Raw genomic sequence first — 17,277 nt, 5'->3', positions numbered from 1 at the left:
ATATCGGGGAGCAAGGACAGCCCTGCCTAGTGCCTCTTTGTACCTCTACAAACTCTGACTCAAAACCATCAATGGATAATTTAGCTCTAGGGCTGATATACAGGGCTTTTGGGGCTTTGATAAAGCCTGGGCCAAAGTTGTTGAATTCCATAATTTCCCATAAGAACCGCCAAGACACTCGATCAAATGCCTTTTCGGCATCGAGTAGGACCATCGACATCTCTCCCCCCGTGGCGCCCATGATGTCAAATAAGGCAATGACTCTACTGGTATGATCAGTCGTTCCCCTCTCAGGGATAAAGCCATGTTGCCACAGGGATACGAGATGTTCGATGACCCCCCTCAGACGGTTTGCAAGTATCTTGGAGTATAGCTTTGAGTCAGAGTTTATGAGTGAAATAGGTCTATATGAAGATGGAAGCTGGGGGGGTTTCCTCCTTTTTTGGGAATATCGCTATATTAATGTGTTTCCAAGACTCTGGTGTAGCTGAGTGATGTTGTAGCCCTAGAAACAGGTCTAATAAGTAGGGTAGTATCTGTTTGCCCAACAACTTATATAACTCTAGGGGGATCTTGTCAGGACCAGCCGCCTTCCCATTAGCTAGGTCCGCCAATACAATCTCTAATTCTACAATTGTAATTTCTTTCTCCAGTTCTTCTCTACCTACTCGATCGAGTATTCTAAATAGCTCTGGTTCCGGTAACCACTCATTGAGAAAGATTTTCGTGTCTCTTGTAGATAGATATTCATTTTCATTTTGGTATAGTTTTTGGTAATATTTTCGAAACACATCTACAATATCTTGAGGGGAGGTGTACTGTTGACCCTCATATTCGATATTCTTTATTTTATTGTATGTTTGTTTTTGTCTAGTTTTAAGAGCTAATTGCCTCCCTACATTTTCCCCTGCTTCATAAATTCTATCTCTATTGGCTTGATCTATTTCCGCTGCTTTTTGAGTTAGCGAGCTATTAATTTCTGTTTTTAAAATCAATAATTTTTGCAGTGTATCAGAGGTTGATATTCCTTGCTGAATTTGTTTAGCATGTACTATTTCCAGGTTAATGAGTTCTGTGTTAAGTTGTTTATTGATACTATCTTGAGTTTTCTTACGGTTAGCTACAAACGCTATAGTATCTCCCCTCATCGCTGCCTTAAAACAGTCCCATACAATGAATCTGGGTGCGCTATATTGATTACAATCAAAGAAAGATTGAGCACATGATGTAATATGATTTATATAGTCTGGGTTAGTAAGAAGCTTTCGGTCAAATGACCATTGGATATTAGGTCTATTAAAACTATCCAATTCAAAAATTAACGTAAGTGCGTTGTGGTCAGAGATGGTTTTGGGGGATTTAATTATTTCTATTAGGGCTGTCTTATGTAATGATGTCATAATATAGTCTAGTCGAACATACTTGTTGTGGGGATAAGAATAATAGGTGAAGCCGTTATCATTCTGCTTCAACATGTCCCAAGTATCCAATAGATCATGACTATCCATCAGATGGGATACTGCTCTGTAGACTTTGGGTTTACGGCCACTATAATTCTGTGGGAGTCTATTGTTTCCTAATTTTCCAATATTTAAATAAAAATCCCCACACAGGATAAGTGGGCCGGCCCAGGAAGCCAGTTCTAATTCAAGTTCGATAAAGAGTTGTGGGTCGTCCAAATTAGAGCCATAGAGTGAACAGATGGTAATATCCGATTCTAGTTGAACCACAACCCACCTGCCATGTTTGTCGACAAGTCGGGGTCTAGGACTCCCCAAACCGGGTCTTGCCAAGATAGCGACTCCCCGTATTTTAGACGTTTGAGATGTTGCTGCAATCAAATTAAATCCAGGAATTTTTAATACATTTTTATCACCTCCAGCTATGTGGGTCTCCTGAATACAGAGGATGTCGACAGGATCCTGACGTAACAATTGAAAAAGTTGGGCCCTTTTTCTCCCATCATTGAGACCGGCTACGTTCCAACATCGCAATTTTACTCTCCCCATTCAAAACTATTCCCCATTGAACCGGTACCATCTAAGCAACATAATTTGCACCACCACCAGCCAGCTTTAAATTCGATATTTACATTGATATTCCTCTCCCAGTTCTGGTTAATCAAAATAAATGATATGGGACTCCAGTCACTTAAAAAAATTAAAGTAACCGAAAAGCCTTTTAAGTTTCTTTTTTTTTTTTTTTTAATTTTTAAAACCTTTATTTAGAAAAGTGCACACAACTATACAGCCTAACATCCCGGAGGCAAGGCAGCATAGTGAATCAGGAGAGCAATAGTGCAAGAATAAGTTTCTTATACTACAGATCAAGCTCATTTTTGCAATTTTTTCTCCTGTTTTACCCTCCCCCTCCCACTCCCTCCAAGCCCTGCAACCCACCCCCCACCCTCCCCCACCCGCAATGTGAGGCAATTAGACTCTATGAGAGTCTTTAGTGATGGAGAGACGCTCCCAAACCAGACTTAGACTGAAGATAAACATAGAAAAAACAACCAAAAAAATGGAAGAAAAAGAAAGAGAATAAGGAAAATATAAAGAGGCATATAGAGACGAATTGATCTAATGTATCTATATAAAGTCTCAGTAATGTCCAATACGCTCTCTATTCTCCTCTCACTATTCTCAAGTCCAGCATCCGAGTTCCTTGTTTTCTCTATTTCTCAACCGGTGACCACTTAAAGAGTCATCTATACTGGTTTTATCACTAGTAAGCCATTAAGTGAGACTGTCTAAAAGTTCTTTGGCTTTTATTTCAGAAATGAAAAATTAGGTCTGGCCATTGTATAGAACTTTCAATTTGGCTGGGTTGTTAAGGTAGACTTGTACTTTCTTCTCCATAAAGGGTTTGATAAGTTGTCGCAGGCGCCACCTCCTTTCCACCGTAGTGTGGCAAAAATCCGGTCTCACAAAATAGGAGATGGAATCCCTAGTCCGTCGAGCTTCTGGCCTGACTCTATCTGAAATAGCTTGTCGGAGAAGAAGGTTTCCAAAAAATACAAGGACTGCTCGTGGATAATTTCCTTGCTTCCTGGTGGGTTTCAAGGTGATTGGGGTTCTATGCACCCGTTGCACCTCAAGCTCCCAGTTCCATGAAGAGAGCTCAGGAAGTTTATCTTTAAAGAGTTGGATGATGAAGGCTCGGATATCAGTACCTTCAATATTTTCAGGTATTCCAAGGACGCGTAGGTTATTACGTCGTAGGCGATTTTCCATGTCCTCGAGCTTCCATCTGACGTCACTTAGTTCTGCTTCATGTAATTCAACTTGTTCCTGTGTTTTGCTGTAGCCTCTCCCTCATTGATGACTATATGGTCTTCCATTTCTATCATTCTGGTGTTGAAGGTGTTAACTGATCTTGACAATTTACGCACTACACCCTGAACCTTGTGTAGAGCTAATTGTGCTTTGCGTCCATCCCTTGATGTTTCTTCTCGATGGGAAGCGATAGCCTGGAGGACTGTATCCATCACCGTGGAGAGCGTGGCATCCTGTTGATGTGGAGAGCACCGTTGTGTCGGACGGGAGCCGGTGGCATGTTCTTGAGACCCCAATGCTGTAGGGGGGAATAGTCCACTGGGCCCTTTTCTTCCGTATGGTAGCTCTTTTATTTTCCCTGGATTCTGCCGTTCTCACCTCGTGGTCACTCTCCGTCTCGGAACCAGTGTTAGTTTCAATATCAAGTTCAGAGTCATCTGACCATCTTGCATCTTCTATTCCTTCTGATATTGAGTAGAAGTCTGAGGGATCCCTGTCAGTGTCGGTAGGATCGGGGGTTATCTCGTCTCCATCGGTTTTCTCCTTGCCATCAGAGACCCCAGCAAATCCCCCAGATTTTTTGAAATGTCTCTCACATCTGATGTCCCCAGATCACTCTTTAGAGCATTTCATATGGGCTGGTATTGCGGTGTTTGCCCTTCCTGCACAGCCACAATCATTGGGGTTTTACAGACCGTTGGTATAGCTTCAATTAATGTTACTGATGCTGGCGCTGGTAAGCCTGCTGGTGTGGTCTGTGTCAGTGATGTTGATGAGGCTAACGAGACAGTATCACATAAGGAAAGATTCTCCATACCTTGTATTCCAGCGTTAAGGTCTGCCCCAGCCTTAGGGTCTAGTATTCCTGCCAATGCAACTGTAGGCTCCTTGAATATCACAGAGGTTTCCTCCCCTATAGTTATAGAAGTATTTGTACTAGTGTTAATTATTTCCATATCCCCGGTTATGCCATTCTGACTTTGCCCACTAGGTGTCACTGTAGACCCTGGAATAGCACTCAGGATATCCAAGGTTGATGGAAGAGCTGCTGGTTTCTGTATTTGGGGGACCGGGGTCTCGACCGGAGCAGACACAGGAGCGGGAGTCTTTCGGAGCAGTTCAATCACTGATGGACCAGCTACGGGCGTATTTGGCTTTTGTCTTGAGCCCTTTGCTGGTTTCCCAACTACCGCGTCGAGATCGGTAAAATCGCCGCTGCCCTCCAAACGTGTGCCGCCTCGCTTTGCAACCAGCTCCTTGTCACGAAGAGCCTGCTTCGCTGCTCTGGTCTTGGCTGCAGCAGCGGCTATTGTAGCGGCGTTTTTCGGCGCCATGCCACAGGGGGCACAGGGGACACTCCATGAAGGCGGAGCTGTGTCCGAGATCCGAATCGGTTGATTTAGCTCTAGGGGTTTGTCTTGCTTCCTTCGCATAGCTGCCCCATTGGTCTGTATACGGGCAATAAATCGCAGCACAAGTACTCCGATCAGAGAAGTACAAAATGAGAAGCGTAGTTGTAGTGCACTCGGGTCCGGTGCAGACATCAAGAGTCGTTCTTCCGCTCTGTTCCCAGACATCACTCCAAGATCGCCATCTGGGATAAAAAAGCAACGAGGAATGGGGTAAGTCCTTTCACATCCATTATTTACTTAATTAAGCGAGACATCTTTGTTTCTTCGTTTCTACGCTGCTTTCCAGAGCGCTGGCTTGGGGGCTGCCTCACAGTGGTCTAACAAGCCGCCGCCATCTTGCCTCGAGCTGCGTTTATACACGTCACTTTTCGCTTGTAACACAATGTTTGCTACCTCTTACATTTTGCTTGCTTTAGATACTTGCTCAAGTGCCACCAGTGCCTACATAACGATTGTTCTTGTGTTTGAGTGTTTACAATTTATTACATCGTTATACCGTTACTTGTACTTTGTATACCTTTGTAACTTGTCCTGAAGTCACTTTTTCCCTCCTATAAATGTACCGTTTGCTACCTCTTGTATTTTGTTTGCAAACATTTATCACTTCTGCCTCCTGTAACTTAATGTTTGCTTTTGTAATTTGTTCACTTGTAATTTTCTCCTAATGTATCCTTACTGTTCCTATTGTGAAGCACACATACACACACACGCGCACACACACTCACTCACACACACACACGGGACTGAGGTACAAAGCCCAACCCCTTCAGTGATGGGCTGGTGACCTCACTAAAGGGGGCGGGCCTTGCACAGCAGCCCCGGTGAAGAAGCTCCCAGCCGCCATGACGCCACTGCCCTAGGGATCCACGTGGGCTCCTGGGAAATGCCCGGGTCACTGCAGCGGAGCAGCACGCTCCACAGAGCCCTCCCCCTGAACCCCCGAGCAGCGCCAGCCACAAGCGGGCTCGGGGGGTTTACTTTTTTAAAAAACGGTGTCCTCAGCCCCAGCACACACCGGACCATGGAGCCCTCCCCCCAGAACCCCCGAGCAGCGCCAGCCACATGCGGGCTTGGGAGTTTACTTTAAAAAAAAAAACGGCAGCCCTCAGCCCCAGCGCCCACCGGACACCGGAGCCCTCCCCCCAGAACCCCCAAGCAGCGCCAGCCACAAGCGGGCTCGGGGGGTTTACTTTTTTTAAAAACAGGGCCCTCAGCCCGCAGAGCACACCGGACCACGGAGCCCTCCCCCAGAACCCCCGAGCAGCACCAACCACAAGCGGGCTCGGGGGGTAACTTTTTTTTAAACGGGGCCCTCAGACCCAGCGCACACCGGACCACGGAGCCCTCCACCCAGAAAACCCGAGCAGCGTCAGCCACAAGAGGGCTCAGGGGTTTACCTTTTAACAAAATGGAGCCCTCAGCACCCAGCGTACACCGGACCATGGAGCCCTCCGCCCAGAACCCCCGAGCAGCACCAGCCACAAGAGGGCTCGGGGGCTTATTTTTTTAAACGGAGCCCTCAGCCCCCAGTGCACACCGGACCACGTAGCCAGCCCCTTAACCCCCGAGCAGCGCCAGCCACAAGCGGGCTCAGGTGGTTTACTTTTTAACAAAATGGATCCCTCAGCCCCCAGCGCACACAGGACCACCGAGCCAGCCCCTGAACCCTGAGCAGCGCCAGCTGCAAGCGGGCTCGGGGGCTTACTTTTTTTAAAACGGAGCCCTCAGCCCCCAAAGGGGGAACATCACTTACAACGCATTTTTTACAAAGCACTACCATTACATCGCAACCATTACAACGCAAACCATTACAACGCATTACGCTGGGGGGCGCTCTAGGATAGGGAATATATTTAATTTACTATCCAACACCTTCCCTGCTATCCACGGGGACTGGAGTTGGAATAGTAAATTAAATAATTCACTATCCAGCGCCTAAAAGCATTATGCGTTGTAATGGACTGCGTGGTAAAAACCGTGTTGTAAAGGCATGCAATGTAAAAGCATGCGTTGTAGTGACACCAATCACCCAACGCACACCGGACCATGGAGCCAGCCCCTGAACCCCCAAGCAGCGCCAGCCGCAAGCGGGCTCGGGGGCTAATTTTTTTTATAAAACCGGGACACTCATGGCCCAAGCGCCCAACGACCCACACAGCCAGCCACGGAACCCCCCGAGCAGCGCCAGCCGCAAGCGGGCTCTGGGGCTTATTTTTTTTTTTAAATGGAGCCCTTAGCCCCCAGCGCACACAGGTCCGCGCAGCCAGCCCCTGAACAACCAAGCAGCGCCAGCCACAAGCGGGCTCGGGGCTTATTTTTTTTAAATGGAGCCCTCAGCCCCAGCACACACCGGACCACGGAGCCAGCCCCAGAACCCCCGAGCAGCGCCAGCCACAAGCAGGCTCGGGGGGTTTACTTTTTAACAAAATGGAGCCCTCAGCCCCCAGCGCACACCAGACCACGGAGTCAGCCCCTGAACCCCCGAGCAGCGCCAGCCACAAGCGGGCTCGGGGGCTTATTTTTTTTAAACGGAGACCTCAGCCCCCAACGCACACCGGACCACGGAGCCAGCCCCTGAACCCCCGAGCAGCGCCAGCCGCAAGCAGGCTCGGTGGCGATTTTTTTTAATAAAACCGGGACACTCATGGCCCAAGCGCCCAACGACCCTCAGGGCCAGCCACGGAACCCCCAGAGCAGCACCAGCCGCAAGCGTGCTCTGGGGGTTTACTTTTTAATAAAATGGAGCCCTCAGCCTCCAGCGCACACAGACCACGGAACCAGCCCCTGAACCCCCAAGCAGCCGCCAGCTGCAAGCTGGCTTGCAGGCTTATTTCTTTAAATGGAGCCCTCAGCCCCCAGCGCACACCGGTCCGCGGAGCCAGCCCCTGAACCCCCAAGCAGCGCCAGCCACAAGCGGGCTCTGGGGCTATTTTTTTTTTTTTTTAACGGGAAACTCATGGCCTAAGCGCCCAACGACCCACGGAGCCAGACCCTGAACCCCCGAGCAGCGCCAGCCACAAGCGGGCTCGGGAGGGGTTACTTTTTAACAAAACAGAGCCCTCAGCCCCCAGCGCACACCGGACCACGGAGACAGCCACTGAACCCCCGAGCAGCGCCAGCCACAAGCGGGCTCGGGGGGGTTTACTTTTTAATAAAATGGAGCCCTCAGCCCCCAGCGCACACCGGACCATGGAGCCAGCCCCTGAACCCCAGAGCAGCGCCAGCCACAAGCGGGCTCGTGGGGTTTACTTTTTAATAAATGGAGCCCTCAGGCCCCAGCGCACACCAGACCATGGAGCCAGCCCCTGAACACCCGAGCAGGGCCAGCCACAAGCGGGCTCGGGGCAATTTTTTTTTTAAAACGGGACACTCATGACATAAGCGCCCAACGACCCACGGAGCCAGCCACGGAACCCCTGAGCAGCGCCAGGCTCGGGGTCTTATTTTTTTTTAAATGGAGCCTCATGCCCCCACAGCACGACCACGGAGCCCTCCCCATGGAACCCCCGAGCAGCGCCAACCGCAACCGGGCTCTGGGGGCCTCATGCCCCCTACCAACACTGAAACCACCGGGCACACACCATCCTGACCAAGCATACTGAAGGAACCCCCCTGCAGGATCTCCTCCAAGGATACATACCACTGCTTCCGACCATCAAATAACAACGGCTTGGTGAGTACAACAATGCTTTATTTATTTTGACTTGTATGCCTTGTAAAATATTTAAAGGCCCACTGGTAACCTTGCAGTACAAACGGCTCAAAGCCTCTAACATTATTGACATTAAATGTACAACAACATGGTAAAATGTTTCTATAAAAATGTATAATCTTAAGGCTACACCCCGGCGGCACACCCCAAACCCCCCTTTATACACTTTAAATACACCTACATTACAATTTGCGCCTTTTAAAAAACTTCATTGGCGCCATTATTCACAATAAACATATAACAACACCTTAAAGATTAATTATAACAGTTTACAAACCTGCCTACATAGTACTATTTAACATTTTTTTAAACTACAGCTTCTTTAAACCTGAATGTACACCCTAATACTTTAAATAACCAATAAACATCCAGCAATGCGCCATCCCTTATTTACCTCCATTACAGTGTAGCAAGCCGCATCAATCTGGGAGAAGATGATCTGCTCCATTCTTGCCCTAAGTTCCAAGGGTTGGCTCTGTGCAGCAAAACAATCCACGCAAGTCGCTCTTGCCTTAAGTTCCTGGGGTGGGTCTCTGCAGCAGAACAATCCAGGCAAGTCGCTCCCCAAGGGTTTTTGAATGGGTGTTTGGGCAGGAATCCTTAAGGTACAGCAATAAAATCCAAGCAGGTCGTTCCCCAAGGGGTTTTTGAATGGGTGTTTGTGCAGGAATCCTTAAGGGGCCTTTTTATATTTGTTTCTGCATGGTAATTAGAAGACCCCCCCACCCCTTCATGGGTTGAGATGGGTTTAGAACAATGTCATGGTGGTCTTTGGGTGGGAACCTTTTCTATCATTGTACAGTATAAACAGTAAAACATTTTTATTATTTTGACATCTGTTACTCAAACTCACGGCCTATCCCGGGAAGAGTAGGGTTAGACACCGGTGCTTGAGTGGCCATCGCAAAACTCTCTACACCTTTTTGACACTTTTATAATGGACATCAGGTGTTAAAGCTGTTTGGCCCTTCTCCTGGGAAGGAGGGATCCATGGAACAGGCTCTATCTCCAATCCTAAACCCCACCACCTGTCATTTGTTTAAGGCCAGAGTTTTTTCCAGCCAGACCTGTCACTTTTGGGACCAGCTTGTCACTTTTGCAGCCAGGCATGTCACTTTTTTGTTCAGGGGTTTTGGGTTGTGTGAATTACATCCTACAAGTTGTCACCCTGTTTCAGGTTGTCATGGACAGCTTTGGCTCTACATGGCACCTGTCTTTTTTCGCATCTCACAGCACCTGGGTGGCTGTGGTTTATTATTTTATAATGGGCTTGTATTAGTATATTTTTGAGAATTGCGCCAGAAAGGTTTGTGATGGCCCTGGGCTGGTTTTTTCACTCTTCCTCCCTCAGCTCACGCCTGTTACCCTTTACCACTTTGACACCTCCATGCCATTGCCTTCCTAGGAAACTGGCCCCTGGTTGTGCTTTTAAAGCATGCTATGGGCTTCCACCTCTACATTTTAAAGCTCCCCTTTTACGATCAGCTGCTTCTGAAAAAAGACACTTTGTTTTCAAAAATAAAAACACCTCCCAGGCCCTGGGATGGGGACTCAGGACTGCAACATCCAGTTTTAAACAAGCCCAGACATGTCCCTCCTACAGGCACACACTTTTCTACGCACTTTTAAACACATACATATACACATACCCCTGTTTTGCAGCCAGCCCTGTCACTTTTGGGACTAGCCCTACACGTCACCCTTTTTAAGACCAGAGCGATTGCTGCAACCAGTTTGCGGCTAGACATGTCACTGTTGGGACTAGCCCCACATGTCACAATTGCTGCCAGCAGTTTGCAGCCAGACCTGTCACTTTTGCGGCCAGAGTTTGAAGTGATGGCATCCCAACCTACTACTAAAGTCGGCCAAGCCCAAGTCCTTTTGAATTCCTCCCCATTGAGCACAGAGCACAATGTAAGTTCCCAAGAAATCATAGAATTTTTGCCATTCAGGATGAAAACACTCTCTCCACTATGCGGTGTTGAACCCCAAGAACAGGCATAGCTGATGGACTCCTGTAGTCATGATTCACCCCTTGTTAAGACCTGCTGTGTTGTGTAAATGAGGAAAGGTATAGGCAGCTTAACAAGGGATTTTTAAAGAAGTGATTTTTTGCCCATTGTTCGAGGAGAGGACCTGGTAAATTGTGAGCATGCACAACACTATAATCAGTGTGCGTGCTCATCCAACCCTTTCAAAAATTGGGATGTATTTTTTTCAGCAAAAAGTGTTGGGAAGCTTACACATTCATTAAAAAATGCAGACTGCCTTGGGAGATTCAGGATGTTTGGTCACCCTGGCCTTATTGGTACCTGAGAAGCTAAATTTCTACTTTGGTTCTTCACAAATGGCTATGAATGCAGAAATTGATGACTGCAAAAACAACAATTGATGGGCAGAATGTAGAACAATGTCATACATTCACCCCAGTACAGAGATCTGGGCCTAATCCATCATTTTTTTGTGCTCACCATGCCATTCCAGTGTGGATCCAGCCATATGCGACACTGTGACACAGCAAAACAAAGCAGACCTGCATCTATCCATTACTTTCACAAAATGTTATTAGTGCATACCTTATCCATTTAAAAGACAGGGTTTGCAATATCACAAAGAAAATGGCATAATGCAAATGGACATTGGGAGAACAGGCAAAAGTCCCTATGTCTACTCCTTCCGATGCCCGCAGCTGCAGTTCAGACAGAGCTATCCCTCATGGATATCTTCAACTCTGCAAATGGATGCAGTTTGCTTTTGGTAGATGGTAATCTTGGTCTCCAATTTAACATCCCCTTTTCCTTGCAATTGGCAAGGAACACCAATGTAGACAATGTGGGCCCGATTAAGAAAGTTTAAATAAGACAAAAGTATAACTTTAAGACTTTCAGTATTTACAAAGGGCATTTATGAGTAGTATATGCCCTTTGTGAATACTAAAAGACATAAAGTTAGACTTTCGTCTCAGTTTACTTTTGTGTATTGGGCCCTGTGTGTCACAAATTTGAGACTTGAAATGTCACTTTAGTATATTGTGAATTGGCTTTTCACACATGCAAAGCCTGCTAATCAACACAGAAAACAAAAAAAACTGGCCAGTACTTTTAACGTTTCCAAATGCTTGGCACTGTAAATTCTTAGACGAAGTTACAAGAATATTGCATGGGTAGTTACAACAGATAATCTCCTGTTCTACGGAAACATCCAGCCAAATTCACTCATTGCACATATGTCCTTGTGGGGAAATTCTTGTTGTATGCGGTCTTGTTGTTCCACCATATCTATCTGCCACTTTATAGCAGTTTTCTGTGTTAATTCTGTTCCAGATGGGAATACTTCTTCCTAGGGGGAGAGTGGGGAGTGCTCAGCCAACATGACCACCTAGAGTAGGTGGTTCGAGCCGGCGAGTTTTCTAATTGGACATTATGAGGCCCATTATGTTGGCAGCGAAGGTACCACAGCGGTGCTGGTGATGGTGGAAAATGCCATTTTCCTCATGCGAGCAGCGGTCCTCAAGCCTACCATATAAGTATGGCTAAACATAGTCCATTTCCCGTCCGCCGCGGTGCGACGCAAACCGCCATCAAAAAGCACCTGCCACCACAGCGGTGGGAGCCAATGGAGACCCACCACCGTGCGGAATAACGTCCTGTCCGCTGTACAACTCAGCATGCCCCAAACAGCCAGTCGCATAGCAGCAGAGAAACCGCCCAACCAGAGACGGAGGAAGCACGACAGCGGAGCGCGAAACCAGAGTCCCGGTCCACACCACCCGGCCCGGACTGCAATGGATACAGCTCTACATGTCTTCCTGGTGCTGTACCTGATACTCTACCAGTAACTCATGCACCATCGCGGACGCTGCCGCAGGTACACAATATCACAACTCCGCACACAACAAAAACATACAATACCTGGGCAGATATAGGGTTCCTGTCCACACAAGACACCATGGTGGGGACAGGAACACTTCCACTAGTGTACCCACACATGTCCTACCTGCCTACAAATCACCCCTCCGCATCCAGGTCACCCACCACCCACGATTTTGATGCAATGTCCCGGTCACGTCACTGCAGCGGTGAAGATGGGGAAAACATGCGCTGAATGCAGAAGGCAGGGCCAGCGCCAGGCATGGGCAGTGCATAAAGAACAAAGGGCCACACCTCCACCCTATCCACATAAGCCATATACCCAAACATAAAGGGACATGCTATGTGCACCCCCATGCGCAAGAACCAGCCAGGTGAACCTACACCCTGCAACACACACCAAACAACCAGGGAGACAGTCTCAGCAGGTGGGGTTGAAGAGGAACACACAGCACAGAAGCTCAGGGCCAGGGCAAACCACACACCACACCCACACTACACACATTGCCAGAAAACTGTCGTGTTCTATCTAGGACCCCGATCAATATTGTGACCTATGCCCCTATACGGCTATAATCCATCCATACCCATATAATGGCATAAACGATCAGAGCCATATTTCAGAAACTCGCCTCTGCAGCTCATTACAGTATATGACACAGCAGAAGCCACTATCTTAGATTCCTAGATTACACACTGAGTTCTTTCAACAAATAAATCCCCCAGCAACCTGGGAAAGCCCCGCTTGCTTTGTTTTCATTAGTAATAGAACTCTAATGAGCACTGTAAGAACGACCAGTTCTTAGTGACATCTTTATTGACGTCTTATGTCCAAAAACTTACGTCAAACAAGGCACCTTCCAGGTATAAATAATACCAACGTTGCCTTAAGCAAACACAGCGATGGTGGTAGAGAATACAGGAGCAGAACAGCTGTCCCTTGCAGAGCCCAGCAGATGCGAGAAGCCCACGGACGCTGCCCCTCCTCCTCCTTGATGCGCTGAGAAAGACGCTGTCTTTTCTCCTGCCGAGAAAATCCAGCTCCGGCGTTTCCAGCCTACCCTTGAGGGTAACTGGGATATCGAGTCCTGAGAGGAGATACAAGACCTCCAACATTCTATTCCAGAGGTACAGTGTTGACTAGACCCTTAGAGAGAATTCTTGAAGCAAACCCCTGGCAAAACCAACTTAACTTAAACTGCTACTTACTTACTCCCTCCCAAGTATTAGGCTTAGGTCAGGTACACTGGGGTAGGCGTAGTTAGAAGCACCAGTTGAGGACGTTAGCCAAATGTATATATGAATGTATATATTTTACTCATTTTAACTATTGTATGCCTAAGAAACCATATCAATGCTTTTACAGTATTATTTCGCAACCCTCCTTTTACTGTATGCACTTTTTATAATAACAAGTCTTGCAATTGTGGCAATTCATTTCTCTTGCATGAGAAGAAAGACTGTTCAATAAATAATACCTTTTATTGAAAACGCCCGTCTCTCTATTCTCTGCATCCTGGTGAAAGTAATTCTTGCACAACTGACTGAATGAAAAAGCTGTCTATTGTTTCATACGACTCTACAGATTGACTCTTATTCTAAGGAGCAAAGTTGTCATGTTTATGCGGTTGTTGGAAAACTGAATTCCTTCTTGTCTGAGCCAGGGGAGCTGATCACTTCCTATTCAGTCAAGAAAGTTTCCAGTGACCTCTGAGCTAGTTGGTACAAACCCAATTAAGTCTAACATAGTTAGTAGAGACCTGGAAGACCGCACTTCTACGTCTATACTGCTGTTTATGTTATTCCAATGCGCAGGGCCTATAGGGAAAATAGGAACTACACTACATGGCGCCCAACGTTTGGTAAGGCGATAAAACTAACGCAAGACGTTAGAGTAACTCAGTTGTGCTTTTCCACACAGACCCTTTCTCCCGTAAATACTCCAATAGACGTCTGGAGTGGGTGAAAGGTTAAAATCCTCCCAAACTTAGTAGGAAGAGGTTCCTATGTAAATGTATGTATGTATATGTATAAACCATTTTATAACGCACTCTATTACTTGGGAGTATCCTGGCGCGATGGGAAAGAGCAGAGGAGAACAGACAAAAATCAACTTATGTCACACTCCTGAAAAGATGGGTTTTCAGATTTCTCTTGAACTGGGCTACGCACTGAGTAGAGCGCAAGTGGAGGGGGAGGGCATTCCAGGCTCGGGCTGCCACTACAGCTATGGACTGGCCCCCTAGTCTGGTTCGCTTAAAGCGAGGAAGAGTCATTTTGAACAAAGAGGACGATCTAAGAGCTCGTGTGGGGGCATAGAGGGTAAATCTCTTCTACAGATAGGCAGGTCCTTGGTCATGAGTAGCTCTAAATGAGAGCACTAGGGATTTGAACAGAATGCGTTGTGGCACTGGCAGCCAGTGAAGGCTAGACATATGAGAGCGAACTCTCTTCCATCTAGGAACATTAAAAAGGAGCTCTGGTTTATTCAACGTTGAAGGATACAGTGTTCCAAAATATTGTGCACCTAATCTTTGTCTCCTTAGTGACCTGCTCTGAAAAACTTTCATTTATACAATGTCAGTACTAGACAACGGGACCGCTGAAGTGGCAGTAGATGCGAAGCAACGGGACGCCGATGTTAATGAACCGGGTGCAATAATCATCCCGGTCAATATAAGAAAAGCTATAACGTTAAAATTTATAGAAAATGGACTGACTACACAAGGTGGCACAGTCGTCTTCATGATAGAGGCACACGAATATCGGCAGACAGAGGTATTCTATTCTTGGATAAAATTTCCAGCGGCAAACGCTGCAACACACGAGTTCCACTATTACAAAATAAAGGAACCTCCGGAAGAGTACGCTCCTTTCGAGGAGATTGAAATCCAATTAAAATAACAAGAGCACCTGCTCTGGTTTAAAGGCGCCCTAAAACACAATGATCATATTACCAGGCTCGGTCCACTAGGTAGACCAGGAGCAACGTGGCTGGTTCTAGCCAGCTACACACCACACCTGGACATTGCAAAAATGTCAAAAGAACAACTTTTAGCACAGCTAAAAACATTAATGAAAATATATAGACAGTTAGTCCAATATGTAATGCGGACTGCAACAGTCCAAACAGCTGTTAATGTCCCACAGCTGACCCCTCATCAGGGGAACACAAATAAAATTACACCACAGAACATATAATCATGTCTTGGTAAAACACCCATAAAACGGGAACAAATTCCATTCTGGTTAGCGCAGAAAATTACTCAAATAGAGGCAGTATTTCCGAATACTACCCCTATTGAGAAACCCAGAATTCTAACCATCTGCCTTCCAATGGGGGTGGCACCACATGTGGAGGACTGTGACACTTGGGGTACAGTTTTTGCTTCAATTTACACAAAAACACATGGTGTTCCATCCATGGCGGTAATACCAGATGTGCTAAAACAGATTCAGAATGAATACAGTCCAGAACCTGCTTTAACTCTTGGTATGAAATTACTGAAAGACTTCAAGCAGGTCTCGGCTATATTACTAGCCAACATAAAAGGAGAAGCAGCATCTGTGGCGATCCGCCAGAAGTTGAAGGAAACAGATATAACAAATCAACCAATTGAGCTTGCCAGAATTATAGAAAATTTTTTATGAAGAATTAGGTAGAGACAGCTTGGGTGGGAAACCAGTAAAACCCCAACTACTCGAAAATCCTGAAAAATTGTTTATTAAAAATAATTCAAACACTCCTAAAAAGAGCTGGGATGGAAATAAACAATCCACTCCCAAGGAAACAGTTTTCCAGTCCAGAGGAAGGTCTCCTCGACGGAGGGAAAGAACTCCAACTCGAGAACACCAGTCTCCCCAGAGGGAGCCCTCTGAGAAAAGATATAACCTTAGAAATAGAGATAACTTGAAGAAGCCTGATACATATCAAAGTATTGATACACGTCCCTCTCGATCTTTTTCGCAGAAATCGGAAAGAAGAGGACGGTCAGACCCAGCAGAGCACACCAAGTCCAAAGACAAGGAACCTGCTCAAAGTAAAAAAATCACAATTTCAAAGAAAGAAGGTAGCCAGTATTAGAGTAATCGAACATGCCGAGAATACTGAGGACACAGCTGAAAAACGGGGAGTGGGCACAGACAATGCTAGACAGTGCAGCAGATATCACCATAGCTCGCAAAATCCTGATGAGTCATCTGGAGACAGTGGACACGAATGAATACATTCAAGTAGAAACTGCCGACACCAGAGTTAGCGAACCTCATAAGATATACGAAATAACACTGTGTATAGAGGGAGATAAGACTAGGAAAATAAGGGGTCTATTCTGGGATAAACTCTCAAAAGGCTATGACATCCTGTTAGCTGAAAAAGATTGGCCCCCAGAGTTTGTCAGGGAGTGCCCTCGTGGCGAAGAAATGATTATGCCTGCCTTCTCGAATCACATTCAGATTCACACTAAATATATATATGCAAAGAAATGGGCAGTGGCCCAGGCACCAGCATTATATAAAAATCATGTAGGATGGGATGAGGACTCTCCTCCTCACAAAATCCAGTTAAAAAGTCAACCGACTGCACAAAGGCAATTAAGCAAGAAGCTAAAAAACAAGTCAGGGAGATTTTAGATCAACTTGAATACCAAGGGGTGATTGAAACATGCACCTCTCAAATGAACAATCCTTTGTTTCCTGTCTCCAAACCGGACGGTTCATATCGTCTAGTCTTGGACTACAGACACCTTAACTCATGTTGCAAAACATTTGCAGTACAAAATTCGCATAGTGCTGCACTAATGAATAACATAGTTTGCAAAAAATATAAAACGACATTAGACATATCTAATGGTTTCTTTTGTCAAAATATTGCACCAGAAAGCAGATACTTGACCGCTTTCTCAGTAATGGGGTCTCAGAAAAATTTCCGTAGGCTCCCACAGGGATTCAAGAACAGCCCAGGACTATTCTCAGCCAGAGTAACATAGTTACTACAAATATATGATGAT

Source organism: Lissotriton vulgaris, chromosome 2_1 (assembly GCF_964263255.1).
Source record: "Lissotriton vulgaris chromosome 2_1, aLisVul1.2, whole genome shotgun sequence".
Classification (NCBI taxonomy): Eukaryota; Metazoa; Chordata; class Amphibia; order Caudata; family Salamandridae; genus Lissotriton; species Lissotriton vulgaris.
This window is presented reverse-complemented; position numbering follows the sequence as displayed.